This window comes from Nomascus leucogenys, chromosome 7b, assembly GCF_006542625.1.
Source record: "Nomascus leucogenys isolate Asia chromosome 7b, Asia_NLE_v1, whole genome shotgun sequence".
In the NCBI taxonomy this organism is placed as follows: Eukaryota; Metazoa; Chordata; class Mammalia; order Primates; family Hylobatidae; genus Nomascus; species Nomascus leucogenys.
The window spans coordinates 84,275,728-84,295,144 of record NC_044387.1 but is presented as its reverse complement, the minus strand read 5'-3'; the positions used below and the strand labels follow the sequence as shown (position 1 = coordinate 84,295,144).

Here is a 19,417-nt window from a genome sequence, read left to right as displayed (position 1 = left end):
TTTTGTAGACACAAGGTCTCACTGTGTTGCCCAGGCTGATTTTGAAGTCCTGGCCTTGAGTTACCCTCCCACCTCCATTTCCCGAAGTGCTGCATTATAGACATCAGCCACTGTGTCTGGCCAATCTTGGACTTTAGACTTGGTTCTAACCTGGCAATTCTTTGAGGGTTGCACCTGGGCAATTTCCTTAGTTCCAAAGAGAGAAAATTCAGTTCAGAGGCATCTAGCCCCCACTCCCTTTGTCACTCAGTGTTCAGTGCAGAAAACAGAAACTACATCTGGAGTCAGTTATGAAGAGAATTTAGCCATAGGAAAGGCAGAAGAAATTTTCGGCTGAGCTTTTTGTAAAAACTCCCAGAACTATACCTATTGACCCACCAAGGAAAGCATTAACTCTGAGAACATTGCTAGGACGATGCTTGGAACAAGAGCCCCCACCAATACTACCAAAACTGCATCTCAGAATCTAAAAGACTGGATAACATGCTTCAGTGTTGCTAGTAGGCATCCTTATATTTTCATAGCCTTGATTTGCAGCAGCAGCTGCCACACAGCAACAGAAGGAATTCTTCATTCCAACTCATCTCAGCTTTTCCAAATCTCAGGAGAGCATATACTTTGTTTTTAATTTTATTTTTTAAAATTTTTCTTTGTGTTGTTGTTGTTTCTTTTTTTAGAGTCACTCTGTTGCCCAGGCTGGTCTTGAACTCCTGGCTCAAGTGATCCTCCCGCCTCAGCCTCTCAAAGTGCTGGGATTACAGACATGAGCCACTGCGGCCAGCTGGAGAGCATATAATTAATAGGACTTAATTTGCACCTAGAACCCTAGGTACAAGGAAATATGAGAAAAGCGGTTTTTAACTTTCCAGATCTGGAAGGAGGGCGGAATAGAGGATGAGTGAGCCAGTGCAGGGTCCTCAGCATCCTGTCCACCCCAGCTCTTGTGCTACTTCTCTGAGCCCCAACATTTCTTTCCTCTCCTCTCCATATTTTCTTTATTTCAGGTAGATAGTTGCCTCCTTTAGTCCAATTTGAACCATCAATGTACCATGATTGTGCTGATAGGTGTATATATCTTTAATATATATTTATAAAATATATGAATTTACATATAATTTATGTAATTATACAATTATATGTTTAATGTATATTTAAGAAAAAAGCAGCATAAAAAGAGAGATGAAATATTCCTAGGAAATCTATGACAAATTTCAAGTATACTAGGTGTTGTTTGATCTAGTCTGCATTTATTCTTCAAACACTAAAGCAGATAAGAGACTAAAGCTGAATGTAAGATGAATCCTATTTCAGAACTTTTTGAACATTTGAGTTAAGCTTTTGGAGGCTTTAATTAAATTGTTCACAACAATTTACCCACAAAATCCTGACATTTCAACATTGCTCCTGGGTATACACAATACATTTTAGAAACTAAACCAAAAACTGGACTGGCCAGATAATATCTAGCTGCTATTTGAAAAATTAGTTTCAGAAACTTAGGAAGCCAGGCAAGGCAAAGTTATTAACCTGTCTGCTGGGAAAGGTGAGAAGCTTATCTCCTGTATACAGTGAGGCCTGTGGTCCAATTGTTTGCCTAATTAATTTACACATAGCGGTTCACATTCCCTTCAGTACAGAACTGTGAAGAAAAATCTAAATTCATAATATACATTTGCATTGCCAAAAGTAATACTGGCAGAAACAGTGTTTACGAGTTTAAGTGTTATTTATTTTTTTTAAATGTTTGTGTACATGTCATCCAGTCCAGGGGGAAGGCAGTCTTCAATATTGTCTTCCTTTTACCCTGAGCCTGCGTGCACTTCTGTAGAAATTCAGGGAGAGGGATACTGTGTGGTGCTGAAAGAGAAGTAAGGAGATTTGGCAACTCCTGAATTTTGATGTTTCTCGCTCTGTGGGTGACTTAAACTGGCATATATTAAAGTGCGTAAGTCAAAATAGGATAGTCATAAATATGCTAGTGATAGAGGGTGTTTATAATAGATTTTATGAGATGATAGTCAAGCACCTTGAATTTTGGTTTTTATATTAACTAAAGCAGTACTTCCAGTCTTTCTATGTCTCTATACGGCAGAATAGGCATGGAAAAGTTCTTACCATCCAGCCCTTTTCAAGATGTGGTGGTGTTCCACAAACTGTGTTGAGCTTCTCTGAGTAAAGTAAGTTCTTAGAAAATCCACAGCATATAAACACTGAGTGACAAAGTATGTACCTAATGGTCACAAATCATACTGATTAAAGATACATATTTATTTTTGAGTTCTCTTTCCCCTTGCCCTTTTGGGTGTGAAGGATTTCTGGCTGTGATATTCATCACCCCACTGACTTGACAGGGTTGGTTCAGATGCTCAGCCTCGCTGGCCAAGTGCCCTCCCCTAACTCTGCCCCTCGTGAATCTCTCCTGAACCCGCATGTTCATTTGAAGAGAATGACCTTACCAGCACCAGAGACCTTCAATCAAGGGGACAAACAGCTCTATACCTCTGTCTAGAACCTGCAGACTTCTTTCATTTAGCACAAGATTCAAAACGAAGTTATAATTGTTTCTAATCAATTTACCTTCAAAAAATGTCTAGAGCCCATTGAGCTTGCTTTTTCTTACGCTCTCCTGTTATACAACACAGACTTACATGGCCAGAATATCCGATGTTGAGGGTTGACGAAGAAATTTAAATGTCGTTTTATCATCCACAATGAGTTGCTTTGCCAACCGACATTTTTTCCTTTTAAGCTGTTTTTGAGGCTTTGCGTGTATGTGTGTGTGAAACTTGAAATCATATTTATTTCTATTTTTAATGTAAATACCTCCTTATTTTTTTCCTTTTTTGGTGTCAGTATGACTTACTTTCCGAAAAGAACTCTTAACAGATTAATGACTATGTTTTTACTTTCACTTCTTTAAAATATTAGCATTAGTCCTTTGAAATGTGCCCTCCATCCAGCTACATTATTTAGAAGTCTTGTGCATGTAAGAAAATCACAGAACAAAAGTCTATAATGACTGAAGCATTAGGTTTCATCCAAAAATGAGGAAAGAATGATGTCAAAGGTAAAAATAGTTATGAAAATCAGTTGAAAAACAGTTATTTTTCATGCTTCATTTCACCCATCTATAGGTTGGTCCAAAAGTAATTAAAAGTACTTTGCCATTAGAAGTAATGGCAAAAACCTCAATTACTTTTGCACCAATCTAATAGTGTCATTCGAGATACTTCTATAAAGTTAAGAGCAACTATTAAACAAAGAACATTTTTAAAGTAAACCAAAAGCATACGTTTTCAACCAGGATGAACATCAGAACTGCTGAGGAGGAGGAGAATGATAGGGTGTGTGTGTGTGTGTGTGTGTGTGTGTGTGTGCGCGCGCACGCACGCACATTTGGAGGTAGGATGTTCATATCTGTCCGTCATCTTAAATCCACTGAATCCGCATGCATAACATGCAGTCTACGGACACATTTACACTGAAACCTGATTTTACTTTAGATTTTTGCTTCCTTGGCTATATTGGTTTGAAAGTTTCCCGTCAAGAAAAAGAAAGGTCTTGTTTTCATTGGCAGCATGTCAAATTGCATGGTCCATTCAACTTCACTTTTGCAAAATTGCAAAATAAGATTCAGTGTATACATAGTATACAAAGAATTAATAATATTATCTGTAACTTACAAAGCATCCCTGGAGTGTATCTAGGATTAACTTCATTGACTGCAATAAGTGGAAAGGACTTTTTCTGTTCAGCCATGTCTTATTGATGCTAACCATGTGACAGGCATTGGGCTAAGCTACACAGAGGGATGCTCTGCTTTTTAAAGGAACTTACAGTCTAACAGGAAACATTTTATTCCATCTTAGAAACAATACATTAATCACTTATTTTGTGAAACATATTTATTCAGCAAATTTATATCTTATGTCAATTAAAATAAAAATTTAATCCAGCTATTTAAAGAAATGATTTGACCTAAGATTTTATTTTCATGATGCCATTGGTTAGAATAATCTCCTACAGAAGAGTCATGTGCTGTAGTCTTCAGCTTGACTTCAGTCTTTGAAATGGTTCGTTCTTTATCCCTGACCCTCCTAATCCCATGGAGAAAAAGTCAATATGTTGGTCAAGTATCTGATGATTGAAAGACAACTAAAGCGCCATAAAACATCAATATGTTTCAGAGAGGTTCAAATGTAAACAGTTCCATATCACTACAAGTCTTATTTTCAGCCAAAGATAAAAGGAGACATTGCTACCTGTCACACACACAAAAAATAAGATGTTTTCATTACTAAATTTTTTTATTTTAAAAAGGAAACTGTTGGTATATGCAAAGGTTAACGTAAGTTCATACAATTTTAGGCTGTACAATATTTTGTAGTCATTAATTGCGCAGAGATAAGTTTAAGGAAACCATAAACTTTACCCAGCTTTTTTCTTTATTGAAATTGTGGAAAATACCTCAGTGTTGTCACTGGTAAGTCAGATTTGCTAATATTATTTCTCTGTTGTGCCTTGTTTTACCAAATTTTTATCTCTGCTGGGGATAACCCTATATACTTTCTAGCCCCTGCCAGAATTATCCATGAATATACAGAGATGAGCATAAATGTTATATCTTTGTAGTCACCTTCTACCCTTTCAAAGCAAGTTCTCTCTTATTATTCTGTACTTCAACACTTGTTTCCTTATAGTATTCATCATATTTTATAATCATTTAATTAATATACTTGTCTACTTTTATTTTGTCTGTTTCCCCTATGAACACTATGAAGTACAGCGTATGTTGGTTTTGCTAAATACTGTCTGTAGGGGTTAATACAGCACATGTTTAGAGCCTCAATAAATATTAAGTTAGTAAAATCAATTTAATATTCTGTAGTTCAATAAAACCCATTCATGGACAGCTTTAGGATATTTATATTCATAACTATGAATTTTGTATGTCACTTTATGCAAAGTAAAATTTTTAAGTGAATTTTAAATATAATTATTTTTGGTTTTTCATCTTACATTGACTTCTTTCTAAACCAAAGGGAAGAAATGTCTTTATTCATACTTGCTGACCACTTAAACTCTCCAAAGCTGTCTTAATAACTGTTGGATCTACAGTGGGCAAGTAAATTGCCGATGTCAGATTGCACTACAAATTCCAAATTACTCTACAAAAATTGTTAAATTACTAGACAATAATCTAAATAAATTGTACTAGGTAAATTAATAGGTAAGTAAATTAACTAGACAATAAAATATTTCATTGGTTATTTTTAACAACTCCTAAAACAATGTTATTTATCAGTGAGTTTATTTATCAGTGTTCGAGGTCTATAAAAGTTGCATGACAAACTAAGCATCTAACAGTGATACAGAGGACAGGTTCAATAACTGACCAAAAATATTTTACTCATGTTGTATGACAATAGCCAGTTTACTCCTCTGCTCTGCACTGGGTGTAGGGGGCAGGTATAGGATAGTACATTGAATATCTGGATAGCCATGAATAATTAGCTCCATCAAGCCTGTTTTCATATAGGGACAGGTGAAAAATGAATTTTAGTAGCTGATTTATCTTACCATTTCACTGAAATTCCAAAATGAGTAAACATTCTTAAGAAAAAAAAATCGGGTGAGAAATAATTAAAATGATTAATAATTGTGTAAATGCAGCCAACATTATATGAAAAAATGCTCAACATCACTAATCATTAGAAAAATACAAACCAAAACCATAATGAGATACTATCTTACACCAATCAGAATTCAGAATGGCTACTATTAAAAGGTAAAAAAGTAGCAGATGCTGGCAAGATTGTGGAATAAAGGGAATGCTTATACACTGCTAATGGGAATGTAAATTAGTTCAGCCATTGTGGAAAGTGGTTTGGCGACTTCTGAAAAAACTTAAAACGGAATTACCATTTGACCCAACAATCTCGTTTACTGGGTATATAACCAAAGGAATATAAATCATTCTACCATAAAGACACATACATGTGCATGTTCATGACAGCACTATTCACAATAGCAAAGCTATGGAATCAACCAAGATGCCCATCAGTGTTAGACTGGATAAAGCAAATGGTGTACACATACATGGAATACTATGGAGCCATTAAAAGGAATGAGATCATATTCTTTGCAGCAACATGGTTGGAGCTGGAGGCTGTTATCCCAAGTGAACTAACCCAGGAACAGAAAACCAAATGCAGCATGTTCTCACTTATAAGTGTATCACATATGGACACAGAGACAGGGGCAACAGACCCTGAGGACTACTTGAGGGTAGAATGTGGGAAGAGAGAGAGGATCAAAAAACTGGTATTTTGATAGATTTGGTATAAAAAATAAAATAAGCCTAGGACTTTAATTTATGTATATACATTTTAAAACCTTAATTTAAAATAAATAACCATAAATATGAGCTTGGAAAGATGGCATGAAAGTGTATATTGGAATTATCAAAAACAGATTATATGCACTAATTGTCTAATTTGATCATTTTTATATGATTTTTTTGTGTGATTCCATCCCCTCAAGTTGCTACTTGGCTTTATTTCTACCTTTCTAGATATTGTGATATTACACCCCCATCTTTTAATTAAAAACTTGAATGATATATAGGGGATTTGTAATTTCTAACTTTTTATAAAAAAGTAATATATTCTCTAAATTGGCTATAATTTCTTTTCTGCAATTTCTATTATTGAAACTTTAACATAACTTAATTTTAAATCGATTTTGTCTCAAAGTACATTGATTGTGGTTTTATTAAATTTAGAAAAAACATAACTATCTTGGAGGCTCAACATTATTTGATTCTTATTATTAATTTTCTGTAGGTTAGTTTATTTTAGCATACATTAATTACTACTTTTGGTCACTCTACTTTGTAAATGTTTTTTTTTATTATTATACTTTAAGTTTTAGGGTACATGTGCACAATGTGCAGGTTTGTTACATATGTATACATGTGCCATGTTGGTGTGCAACACCCATTAACTCGTCATTTAGCATTAGGTATATCTCCTAAAGCTGTCCCTCCCCCCTCCCGCCACCCCACAGCAGTCCCCAGAGTGTGACGTTCCCCTTCCTGTGTCCATGTGTCCTCATTGTACAATTCCCACCTATGGGTGAGAATATGCAGTGTTTGCTTTTTTTGTCCTTGCGATAGTTTACTGAGAATGATGACTTCCAGTTTCATCCATGTCCCTACAAAGGACATGAACTCATCATTTTTTATGACTGCATAGTATTCCATGGTGTATATGTGCCACATTTTCTTAATCCAGTCTATCGTTGTTGGACATTTGGGTTGGTTCCAAGTCTTTCCTATTGTGAATAGTGCCGCAATATACGTATGTGTGCATGTGTCTTTATAGCAGCATGATTTATAGTCCTTTGGGTATATACCCAGTAATGGGATGTCTGGGTCAGATGGTATTTCTAGTTCTAGATCCCTGAGGAATCGCCACACTGACTTCCACAATGGTTGAACTAGTTTACAGTCCCACCAACAGTGTAAAAGTGTTCCTATTTCTCCACATCCTCTCCAGCACCTGTTGTTTCCTGACTTTTTAATGATGGCCATTCTAACTGGTGTGAGATGGTATCTCACTGTGGTTTTGATTTGCATTTCTCTGATGGCCAGTGATGATGAGCATTTCTTCATGTGTTTTTTGGCTGCATAGATGTCTTCTTTTGAGAAGTGTCTGTTCATGTCCTTCACCCACTTTTTGATGGGGTTGTTTGTTTTTTTCTTGTAAATTTGTTTGAGTTCATTGTAGATTCTGGATATTAGCCCTTTGTCAGATGAGTAGGTTGCGAAAATTTTCTCCCAATTTGTAGGTTTCCTGTTCACTCTGATGGTAGTTTCTTTTGCTGTGCAGAAGCTCTTTAGTTTAATTAGATCCCATTTGTCAGTTTTGGCTTTTGTTGCCATTGCTTTTGGTGTTTTAGACATGAAGTCCTTGCCCATGCTTATGTCCTGAATGGTATTGCCTAGGTTTTCTTCTAGGGTTTTTATGGCTTTAGGTCTAACATGTAAGTCTTTAATCCATCTCAAATTAATTTTTGTATAAGGTGTGGAAGGGATCCAGTTTCAGCTTTCTACATATGGCTAGCCAGTTTTCCCAGCACCATTTATTAAATAGGGAATCCTTATCCCATTTCTTGTTTTTGTCAGGTTTGTCAAAGATCAGATAGTTGTAGATATGTGGCATCATTTCTGAGGGCTCTGTGCTGTTCCATTGATCTGTGTCTTTGTTTTGGTACCAGTACTATGCTGTTTTGGTTACTGTAGCCTTGTAGTATAGTTTGAAGTCAGGTAGCATGATGCCTCCAGCTTTGTTCTTTTGGCTTAGGATTGACTTGGTGATGCGGGCTGTTTTTTGGTTCCATATGAACTTTAAAGTAGTTTTTTCCAATTCTGTGAAGAAAGTCATTGGTAGCTTGATGGGGATGGCATTGAATCTATAAATTACCTTGGGCAGTATGGCCATTTTCACGATGTTGATTCTTCCAACCCATGAGCATGGGATGTTCTTCCATTTGTTTGTATCCTCTTTTATTTCATTGAGCAGTGGTTTGTAGTTCTCCTTGAAGAGGTCCTTCACATCCCTTGTAACTTGGATTCCTAGGTATTTTATTCTCTTTGAAGCAATTGTGAATGGAAGCTCACTCATGATTTGGCTCTCTGTTTGTCTGTTATTGGTGTACAAGAATGCTTGTGATTTTTGTACATTGATTTTGTATCCTGAGAGTTTGCTGAAGTTGCTTATCAGCTTAAGGAGATTTTGGGCTGAGACAATGGGGTTTTCTAGATATACAATCATGTCATCTGCAAACAGGGACAATTTGACTTCCTCTTTTCCTAATTGAATACCCTTTATTTCCGTCTCGTGCCTGATTGCCCTGGCCAGAACTTCCAACACTATGTTGAATAGAAGTGGTGAGAGAGGACATCCCTGTCTTGTGCCAGTTTTCAAAGGGAATGCTTCCAGTTTTTGCCCATTCAGTATGATATTGGCTGTGGGTTTGTCATAGATAGCTCTTATTATTTTGAGATACATTCCATCAGTACCTAATTTATTGAGAGTTTTTAGCATGAAGGGTTGTTGGATTTTGTCAAAGACCTTTTCTGCATCTATTGAGATAATCATGTGGTTTTTGTCTTTGGTTCTGTTTATATGCTGGATTACATTTATTGATTTGTGTATGTTGAACCAGCCTTGCATACCAGGGATGAAGCCCACTTCATCATGGTGGATAAGCTTTTTGATGTGCTGCTGGATTCGGTTTGCCAGTATTTAATTGAGGATTTTTGCATCAATGTTCATCAAGGATATTGGTCTGAAATTCTCTTTTTTTGTTGTGTCTCTGCCAGGCTTTGGTATCAGGATGATGCTGGCCTCATAAAATGTGTTAGGGAGGATTCCCTCTTTTTCTGTTGATTGGAATCGTTTCAGAAGGAATGGTACCAGTTCCTCCTTGTACCTCTGGTAGAATTCAGCTATGAATCCATCAGGTCCTGGACTCCTTTTTGTTGGTAAGCTATTGATTATTGCCACAATTTCAGAGTCTGTTATTGGTCTATTCAGAGATTCAACTTCTTCCTGGTTTAGTCTTGGGAGAGTGTATGTGTCGAGGAATTTATCCATTTCCTCTAGATTTTCTAGTTTATTTGCATAGAGGTGTTTGTAGTATTCTCTGACGGTAGTTTGTATTTCTGTGGGATTGGTGGTGATATCCCCTTTATCATTTTTTATTGCGTCTATTTGATTCTTCTCTCTTTTCTTCTCTATTAGTCTTATTGGTGGTCTATCAATTTTGTTGATCGTTTCAAAAAATCAGCTCCTGGATTCATTAATTTTTTGAAGGGTTTTTTGTGTCTCTATTTCCTTCAGTTCTGCTCTGATTTTAGTTATGTCTTGCCTTCTGCTAGCTTTTGAATGTGTTTGCTCTTGCTTTTCTAGTTCTTTTAATTGTGATGTTAGGGTGTCAGTTTTGGATCTTTCCTGCTTTCTCTTGTGGGCATTTAGTGCTGTAAATTTCCCTCTACACACTGCTTTGAATGTGTCCCAGAGATTCTAGTATGTTGTGTCTCTGTTCTTGTTGGTTTCCAAGAACATCTTTATTTCTGCCTTCATTTCTTTATGTACCCAGTAGTCATTCAGGAGCCGGTTGTTCAGTTTCCATGTAGTTGAGCAGTTTTGAGTGAGTTTCTTAATCCTGAGTTCTAGTTTGATTGCACTGTGGTCTGAGAGACAGTTTATTATAATTTCTGTTCTTTTACATTTGCTCAGGAGAGCTTTACTTCCAATTATGTGGTCAATTTTGGAATAGGTGTGGTGTGGTGCTGAAAAAAATGTAATTCTGTTGATTTGGGGTGGAGAGTTCTGTAGATGTCTATTAGGTCTGCTTGGTGCAGAGCTGAGTTCAATTCCTGGGTATCCTTGTTAACTTTCAGTCTCGTTGATCTGTCTAATGTTGACAGTGGGTTGTTGAAGTCTCCCATTATTATTGTGTGGGAGTCTAAGTCTCTTTGTAGGTCACTCAGGACTTGCTTTATGAATCTGGATACTCCTGTATTGGGTGCATATATATTTAGGATAGTTAGCTCTTCTTGTTGAATTGATCCCTTTACCATTATGTAATGGCCTTCTTTGTCTCTTTTGATCTTTGTTAGTTTAAAGTCTATTTTATCAGAGACTAGGATTGCAACCCCTGCCTTTTTTTGTTTTCCATTTGCTTGGTAGATCTTTCTCCATCCCTTTATTTTGAGTCTATGTGTGTCTCTGCATGTGGGATGGGTTTCCTGAATACAGCACACTGATGGGTCTTGACTCTATCCAATTTGCCAGTCGCTGTCTTTTCAATGGAGCATTTAGCCTGTTTACATTTAAAGTTAATATTGTTATGTGTGAATTTGATCCTGTCATTATGATGTTAGCTGGTTATTTTTCTTATTAGTTGATGCAGTTTCTTCCTAGCCTCGATGGTCTTTACAATTTGGCATGATTTTCAGTGGCTGGTAGTGGTTGTTCCTTTCCATGTTTAGTGCTTCCTTCAGGAGCTCTTTTAGGGCAGGCCTGGTGGTGACAAAATCTCTCGGCATTTGCTTGTCTGTAAAGTATTTTATTTCTCCTTCACTTATGAAGCTTAGTTTGGCTAGATATGAAATTCTGGGTTTAAAATTCTTTTCTTTAAGAATGTTAAATATTGGCCCCCACTCTCTTCTGGCTTGTAGAGTTTCTGCTGAGAGATCCGCTGTTAGTTTGATGGGCTTCCCTTTGTGGGTAACCCGACCTTTCTCTCTGGCTGCCCTTAACATTTTTTCCTTCATTTCAACTTTGGTGAATCTGACAATTATGTGTCTTGGAGTTGCTCTTCTCGAGGAGTATCTTTGTGGCGTTCTCTGTATTTCCTGAATCTGAATGTTGGCCTGCCTTGCTAGATTGGGGAAGTTCTCCTGGATAATATCCTGCAGAGTGTTTTCCGACTTGGTTCCATTCTCCCCGTCACTTTCAGGTACACCAATCAGACGTAGGTTTGGTCTTTTCATATTGTCCCATATTTCTTGGAGGCTTTGTTCATTTCTTTTTATTCTTTTTTCTCTAAACTTCCCTTCTCGCTTCATTTCATTCATTTCATCTTCCATCACTGATACCCTTTCTTCCAGTTGATCGCATCGGCTACTGAGGCTTCTGTATTCTTCAGGTAGTTCTCGAGCCTTGGCTTTCAGCTCCATCAGCTCCTTTAAGCACTTCTCTGCTTTGGTCATTTTAGTTATACATGCGTGTAATTTTTTTTCAAAGTTTTTAACTTCTTTGCCATTGGTTTGAGTTTCCTCCTGTAGTTCGGAGTAGTTTGATCATCTGAAAGCTTCTTCTCTCAACTCGTCAAAGTCATTCTCCGTCCAGTTTTGTTCCGTTGCTGGTGAGGAGCTGCGTTCCTTTGGAGGAGGAGAGGCGCCCTGCTTTTTAAAGTTTCCAGTTTTTCTCCTCTGTTTTCTCCCCATCTTTGTAGTTTTTTCTACTTTTGGTCTTTGATGATGGTGATGTAAAGATGGGTTTTTGATGTGGGTGTCCTTTCTGTTTGTTATTTTTCTTTCTAACAGACAGGACCCTCAGCTGCAGGTCTGTTGGTGTTTGCTAGAGGTCCACTCCAGACCCTGTTTGGCTAGGTGTCAGCGGTGGCTGCAGAACAGCAGATTTTCGTGAACCGCAAATTCAGCTGTCTGATAGTTTCTCTGGAAGTTTTGTCTCAGAGGAGTACCCGGCAGAGTGAGGTGTCAGTCTGTCCCTACTGGTGGGTGCCTCCCAGTTAGGCTGCTCAGGGGTCGGGGGCCCACTTTAGGAGGCAGTCTGCCCGTTCTCAGATCTCCAGCTGCGTGCTGTGGGAAGCACTACTCTCTTCAAAGCTGTCAAACAGGGACATTTAAGTCTGCAGAGGTTACTGCTGACTTTTTGTTTGTGCCCTGCCCCTAGAGGTGGAGCCTACAGAGGCAGGCAGGCCTCCTTGAGCTGTGGTGGGCTCCACCCAGTTCGAGCTTCCTGGCTGCTTTGTTTACCTAAGCAAGCCTGGGCAATGGCGGGCGCCCTTCCCCCAGCCTCGCTGCCGCCTTGCAGTTTGATCTCAGACTGCTGTGCTAGCAATCAGCGAGACTCCGTGGGCGTAGGACCCTCCAAGCGAGGTGCGGGACACAATCTCCTGGTGTGCCGTTTTCCAAGCCCGTTGGAGAAGCGCACTATTAGGGTGGGAGTGACCCGATCTTGCAGGTGCCATCTGTCACCCCTTTCTTTGACTAGGAAAGGGAACTCCCCGACCCCTTGCGCTTCCTGAGTGAGACAATGCCTCACCCTGCTTCGGCTGGGCTCGCGCAAACCGACTGTCCTGCACCCACTTTTGGCACTCCCTAGTGAGATGAACCCGGTACCTCAGATAGAAATGCAGAAATCACCCGTCTTCTGTGTCGCCCACGCTGGGAGCTGTAGACCGGAGCTGTTCCTATTTGGCCATCTTGGCTCCAACTCTACTTTGTAAGTGTTTATGCTTTAGCAATGGTAGTGATAAAATGGGTAAACCAGGATAGAACATTATCAACTCAGTTAATAATCTAAGAATAATTTAATAACCACAAATATGATTTTTAAAACAATAATGGTTTATACATTATGATAACCTGAATTTGGTTAGGAAATTGCTTTTCTTGTCAAATTATACAGTAATAGTTCTTTTAAATCTCTAATATTCTAATACATACCTTCTGTCTTTCATTAGATAAAATTCAAGTAGTGGACAAGGCAAGGTATTTAGAGTTGATTAGATTTGATCAGAGTTTATTAGGTTTGATTTGAGCAAAGTGTTTCGAGTTTATTAGATTAGATTTACAAATTATGATTCTATCATATATCAACTACCTGATCCAGGCCAAGTTGTTTTATATTCTCTTACATTTATTTAGTTTTTACATCTATAGCTTCCTTGCTGAGGTAGCTGTGAGGTAGTCCATACAAGATACCTGGAAAAGCAATTAGAATTGTAACTATTCTGACACCAGTGTCAGATATCAGAATACTTATGGACGTCTAAGTTAATGTGGAAATATAAAGAGAGTTCTTCATTCATCCCTAACTCTCCCAATTTTGGTAGGCCAAAATTGTATTAGTTTTGTAAGTGATGTTGATATGGGTGGTATGAGACAAAACAAAATGAAGTAAGCCTATTTGTGTTATTAGCACAGTGGATTTAACAGCACATGAAAAAGAGAGGAGGACTCTAACAAGCTGCTATGGTCTTAGAGTCTACAGTTTATAACAGGGTTTCTTTACCGTCATCTATGAGTGGAATTCAGAGTGCTACAAATCACCTAACATTTTTTGTAGAATTGTACGTAAATGGTTACAGATATACACTTAGAAACAAGACCTTCTGGTTTTCCAATAGATCAGTAGGGTGAGTATAGTTAACATAAATGGATTGTACACTTCAAAACAGCTAAAAGAAAGAGTTTGAATGTTTCTAGCATAAAGATAAATAATTAAGGTGATGGATATCCCACTGACCCCTATTTGATTATATGACTGTATCAAATTATTACATTACCCTAAAATATGCACATCTAATATGCACCAATAAAAAACAAAATTAATTTTTAAAATAATTTTTTTGTTTAACATGCAGTACAGAATCAAATGTTGAATGATCAAATGTTAAAATAGTCTCTTTTTTTAAAAAAGAATCGTATGTGAAGTGTACTTTTCCAGAGGAGGCAGTTACATTTTATTATATTCTCAATGACACCTATGACCTCTATACCTTAAACAGCTGGCTTAAAATTTAGTACTTCTTATTTGCATAACTATTCATATAATTGACAAATACATAGATTACAGTGGTGTTTTTAACAATTGCTCTTGCATTTTCTTATTTGGGTATGCATGTTGCACAAAGTAGAAATAATTACAGAGCAGGTAGCTTTTAGAGTTTTCTACGTAATAAAGGAATTGTGTGATCCAATGTGCAGAGTGAATGTTCATAAAAAAAAGAATACAAACCTTTTGTCTCTTTTCTTACAGCTCCCTTTAGGTTCTCAACTTAGAAATCAAATGGCAAATTATGTGTCTCTAAGAAATTCCAAGTTAAGTTCATAGTTTAAAAACAGGATAAATAAAAAGTAATTAAAAGTTTTGGCAAAACTTAATAAAATCATGCAAAGTTATGCTTTTATTAATTTTGTCTTACTACACTGTCTCATAAAACCATGAATTTCCTTTTATATATGCTTCCAGTGGTATAGGTGAAGTTACAGAGGAAAACTTACTCTGAGCTTTTTTTGTCAAAAGAGTTTATGTTTTGGGACACCAAATCCACAGATTGTATTTTCCCATGGAAGTGTGATTATATTGAGTAATCTGTTTTCTCTGAGCTCTCTTTTACAAAAAAAAAAAAAAAAAAAAAAAAAAAAAAAAAAAAAAAAAAAAAAAAAACTCTTTTCCCAGGGCGTTGCCAATACGTAAGAGATTTGAGTTGAAGCTGCAATTTTCCACCTTCATGGTCTTTTATTCTACAAAACAAAGCTTTTCATTAATTTGTGGAATTAATCATTTCTAAATGAAGTTAGAAAATAAAAAATTAGAACCTAAAAACTAATTAAAGCAGTCACTTTCTAATTCTGCTAACAAAATTTTTATGATTAATTTTTTGTTTATGTTCTTTGAACTTTTTAATTTTTGTCTCATAGGATTTTTTGATTTGCCTCATAATGTTAGTGATTTTGCTTTCCACAAATGTATCAACCTGGATGATTGAAATTTATTTGTCTTTAATGTTTTACAAATATTTACTGAATGCCTACTATTGAAAATCCTCTAGCAGGCAATAACCATACATGGTTATTGATGTCATGGTCTAATTGGAGAGGTGGCCATTCATTAAATAATCAAACACACACAAGTATAAAATTGAAATTGCAGTGGATCCTAGAGAGGAGAGGTAGTTGGGCCAAAAGGGAATACAATTAGAAAATAGGGCTGTCTTGAAGAAGTGACCACTTGTGTTGAGATTTGAAGGGTAAGAGTTAGTTGAGCAATGGAGGGAGGGAAGCATGCCCCAGAAAGAGGAAATCATGTGCAAGGGTATGCATACTATAAGCAAAGATTAAAGCCTAGAGTGCCAGGGAGACTGGAACAGAACAAGTTGGTCAAGTGCAGTGCAAGGTGAAGTTAGAGAGGTGGAGGCAGGACCATGCGGGACAGTGTAGAGGAAGTTAACAAGCTTATTTTTTATCTTAAGGGCAGTAAGGAATTTTAAGCAGGTAGGTAGCAAGATTACATTATATTTGCATATTTAAAAGCTCACTCCACACTATAAATGGGACAAGATCAGATGTGGGTAGAACTTAGAAGGCTATGTCAGTATCCCAGGAAAGAGATGATGATAACGTGGACTGGAATTCATGGGAGTAGTGTTTAGGGATAGAAAAAAAAGTGTTTGCCTATGAAAATTATAAAGTCAACTTTAGAAGATTTAGTGATGGATTGAATGTAAAATGAGAGGGAGAGAGGGCTCTAAAACCACCATAGCTTTCCAACTAGTAGACTTTGATGAATGGGTTATTATTATTAGAAATAAACAACAGTAGTCTGGAATTAAGTTTGGAAAGAATGTGAGAAAGATAGTAAAATTGATGCCTTTTGAATATCCAAAGTAAGATGTAATCTGACTTTGAATAAATGATTTGCAACTTGAAGAATTGTCTGGGTTGAAGATACATATGAGTACATCATTGAATCTGTGAGCATGAATGATTTTTCCCAGTGAAAGAGGATAAAACAAGAAAAGGCCAAGAAAAAAGTCTAGGAAATTTCAAATTTGAACGGCCAAGTAGTGAAGGATAGACTAGACCTCCACAACAGGCAGAGAACAATCAGCTGGAGAATGAGAACACTAGGAGAGGGCTGTGACATGGAAGTTTATAAAAGAGATTACTTCAAAAGGATAACTGAGTCAGCATTACAGAGTGCTGATGAGAGGTCAGGTAAGAAGAGTAAAAAATATGTATTGGATTCGGTGATGTAAAGTCAGCACCGTCCTCACAAAAAAACTATTTCAGTGGACTATTGGAAACTGAAGCCAGACTGGCATACTCTAGAGAAAAGAAAATAAAGACTATGAGTATAGATAACTCCTTTAAAAAAATGGGCTATGGAAGAGAGAAGGCATTAGCTGGAGGAGAACACAGGATCAGTACTTTTTTAAAAATTATTGATTTAGGTTTGTTTTCATATGTTGATTGCACAAACTTGGGAATGTTTAAAATATGATGGGAAGGAATCATGTAAAAGGGAGAGGTTGAATATGTAATTCTGCAAAGAAATCATCTAGTTTGTGATGTCCAGGATGCAGAATGAGATGAAAGCTGTAGTTCAGGTGGTGAGCATGGCTTTACCTAGGCATGGGACAACCTCTTTATTGTAGTAGAAGAGATGACAGAAAGTGTAGGTGCATATGCAAGTTGGTTTGTGAGATGGTTTGTATGAATATTGGGGAGAGCATTAGGACGATAAAGACATTTGCATCTGAGAGCCTCTATTTTCTTTGTAAAGTAAGAGGTAAGATCATCTGCTGAATATGGAGATTGGATTTGGAGAGGGATTTGGAGAGGTAGGAGGGTGTCAGAAGTTTGATGAGACTTGAAAAGTTTTCACATGGTTGTGGTGAATTGGAGAGTTTTTCAAAGAGGCAAAGTAAGGCTTACAGAAAGTATTTTAGGGCTTTTTTAAGTTTGGGAATTACTAATTTATAATCGAATGAATGTTACCTGTTGTGACACTTTCTTATGCAGAGGTCTGTTACTCTGGAGAAGACACAGAATTGAGATGTGCAACAGTTTCATTCAGGCTCGTGGTTCAACCATCCAAATGGAAAGAGAAAAACAGAAGCAGGGACATCACAAAGTGTGTTATTAAAGTTAAAACCCATGGATGGTCAGCTTGATAAGAAGTGAAGCAAAGTAAGCAAAAGGCTTATGCATCAGGAAACAGTAGAGAGAACAAAGGACTGGGAAGAACAAGTGTGTCTTAAAAATGGTATAGAGTATGTAGCTGGATAATAGAGGTAGATTTGGAAGTGTGGTCATTAGAGAAAATGGCAACTCCAAGCTGTGACTGTTGGGTGGATAGTTGAAGTGGAAAAGGCAAGAAGAGCATTGGAGATAAGGAGACCATGTTGTTGATGGATCATTAAGATGAATATGGTCATTGGACAGATAAATAGCATGGTTTGGGTTAGAAAAGAAGACTGTGAGCCTAGTGCCAGAATCTTCAGTGAAAGACAAGTGAGCAGGATGTCAGTTGCTGCTAACAATGAGAAGGTGGTAAACGTAATGCCGTGTGTTTGAAAAAGAGAAGTGATCATGTGGGAACTTTAAAGGAGAGCAAGCTCAATGGCGACTTACTGTCTTGACCATGAAGTTCATAAGATGGTGAGAAAATAACCACAACTTGAGAGACTGGTGTCTTTTAGAGACAAATGAGAGGTCAATTAAAACCTGGAGAAAAGAAATACTTTGAGAAGAGCCTGAGGATATGGGGGCTTTGCAGGTTTTGGAGTGGCAGCTCCAGAGGATAACATGCAAGGGTTTGGGAAATGAGGGAGAGATAAAAGGCTGGGTTCAGGGCAAAGATGGCCAGAGCAATGTGGGAATGATAAGCTTGTTTTGAAATGATAAAGAGATCAGAAAAGAATTATCTAACCACAATTTCAACTTTATAAAATGAATGTTATGGTATACATGCCTTATATCTATCAGGATTCATGAGAGTTGAACAAAAAAATATAGTGTACAAAATTCCACAGAATCAACAAGCGACAGAATCTTATTAGTGGATGCTGGGGTTAATACCTAGATGATGGGTTGATAGGTGCAGCAAACCACCATGGAACATGTTTATGCAACAAATCTGTACATCCTGTAGGTATAACTTGGAACTTAAAAAAAATGATAGAAAAAGAAAACATTAAAGGACATGCTTAATAAGGAAATATAAAGAAATAAAGTATTAGTAAATGAAGCAACCTAGAACAAACTAAAATATCTAAGTACTCATTTCATTATAACTATCCTTCTAAGTGGCTTTCAAAACATACATAAACCCTTAATAGAAATGCAATCAAATCCTAATTTATGTGTAAATTTTATTTTTAATTTAACTGAGTGTACATACATTCAATTTGGGTACTGTCCTATTGAAAATACTTTTGAGTGCAACAGATTGTGAAATGTGGTTTATAATTGTGTGAAAGTAGATCTCATTAAATAGTAAAGAAACATAGTGTAGAAACAATTGTACACCAAAGATGTGCTTACTGAAACATGATGGATTTGTGTGTGTGTTGCTCTCCTAACCACACAGCTACATATATGTGTGTGTCTATATATACATATGTATGTATGTATATGTGTATATATGCATGTGTATATATATGTATGTATGCATATGTATGTATATGTGTATATATACATGTATGTATATGTATGTATGTATGTATATACACACACACACACACACACACACATACACATAGCTGTGTGGCTAGGAGAGCAACCAGAGCTGAAGGGTACCAAAACAAGCAGTGGTAAAACTGGGGAGATCTTGTGTGATAATTTTGAGTGAGATGTAATTAGGAAGGACATGTCTAGCATTGTTTTTCGTCTTATGGGGGTTTCCAAAATACCCTGGCATGTGATACCATGCAACTTATGTGAAATTGCTGAGAAAGTAACTGACAAAGCCAGAGCATGGTAGATGGTGAATAAAATTGGGATCTGAGAGAGCAGAGACAGAGTCCATATTCACCACCTCTTGGCTGTGGGCCTTCACCAAGCAAATTAGGTTGAACCTCATTTTCC

The 19,417-nt window shown here is 37.0% G+C and overlaps 1 protein-coding gene across 1 annotated transcript in view; it reads left to right on the top strand.

Annotated features, from left to right (window-relative positions):
* Positions 1-19,417, top strand: part of MARCHF1 (membrane associated ring-CH-type finger 1) — an 861,096-nt gene that overhangs the window by 540,497 nt on the left and 301,182 nt on the right. The gene's annotated exons all lie outside the window — the stretch shown is intronic.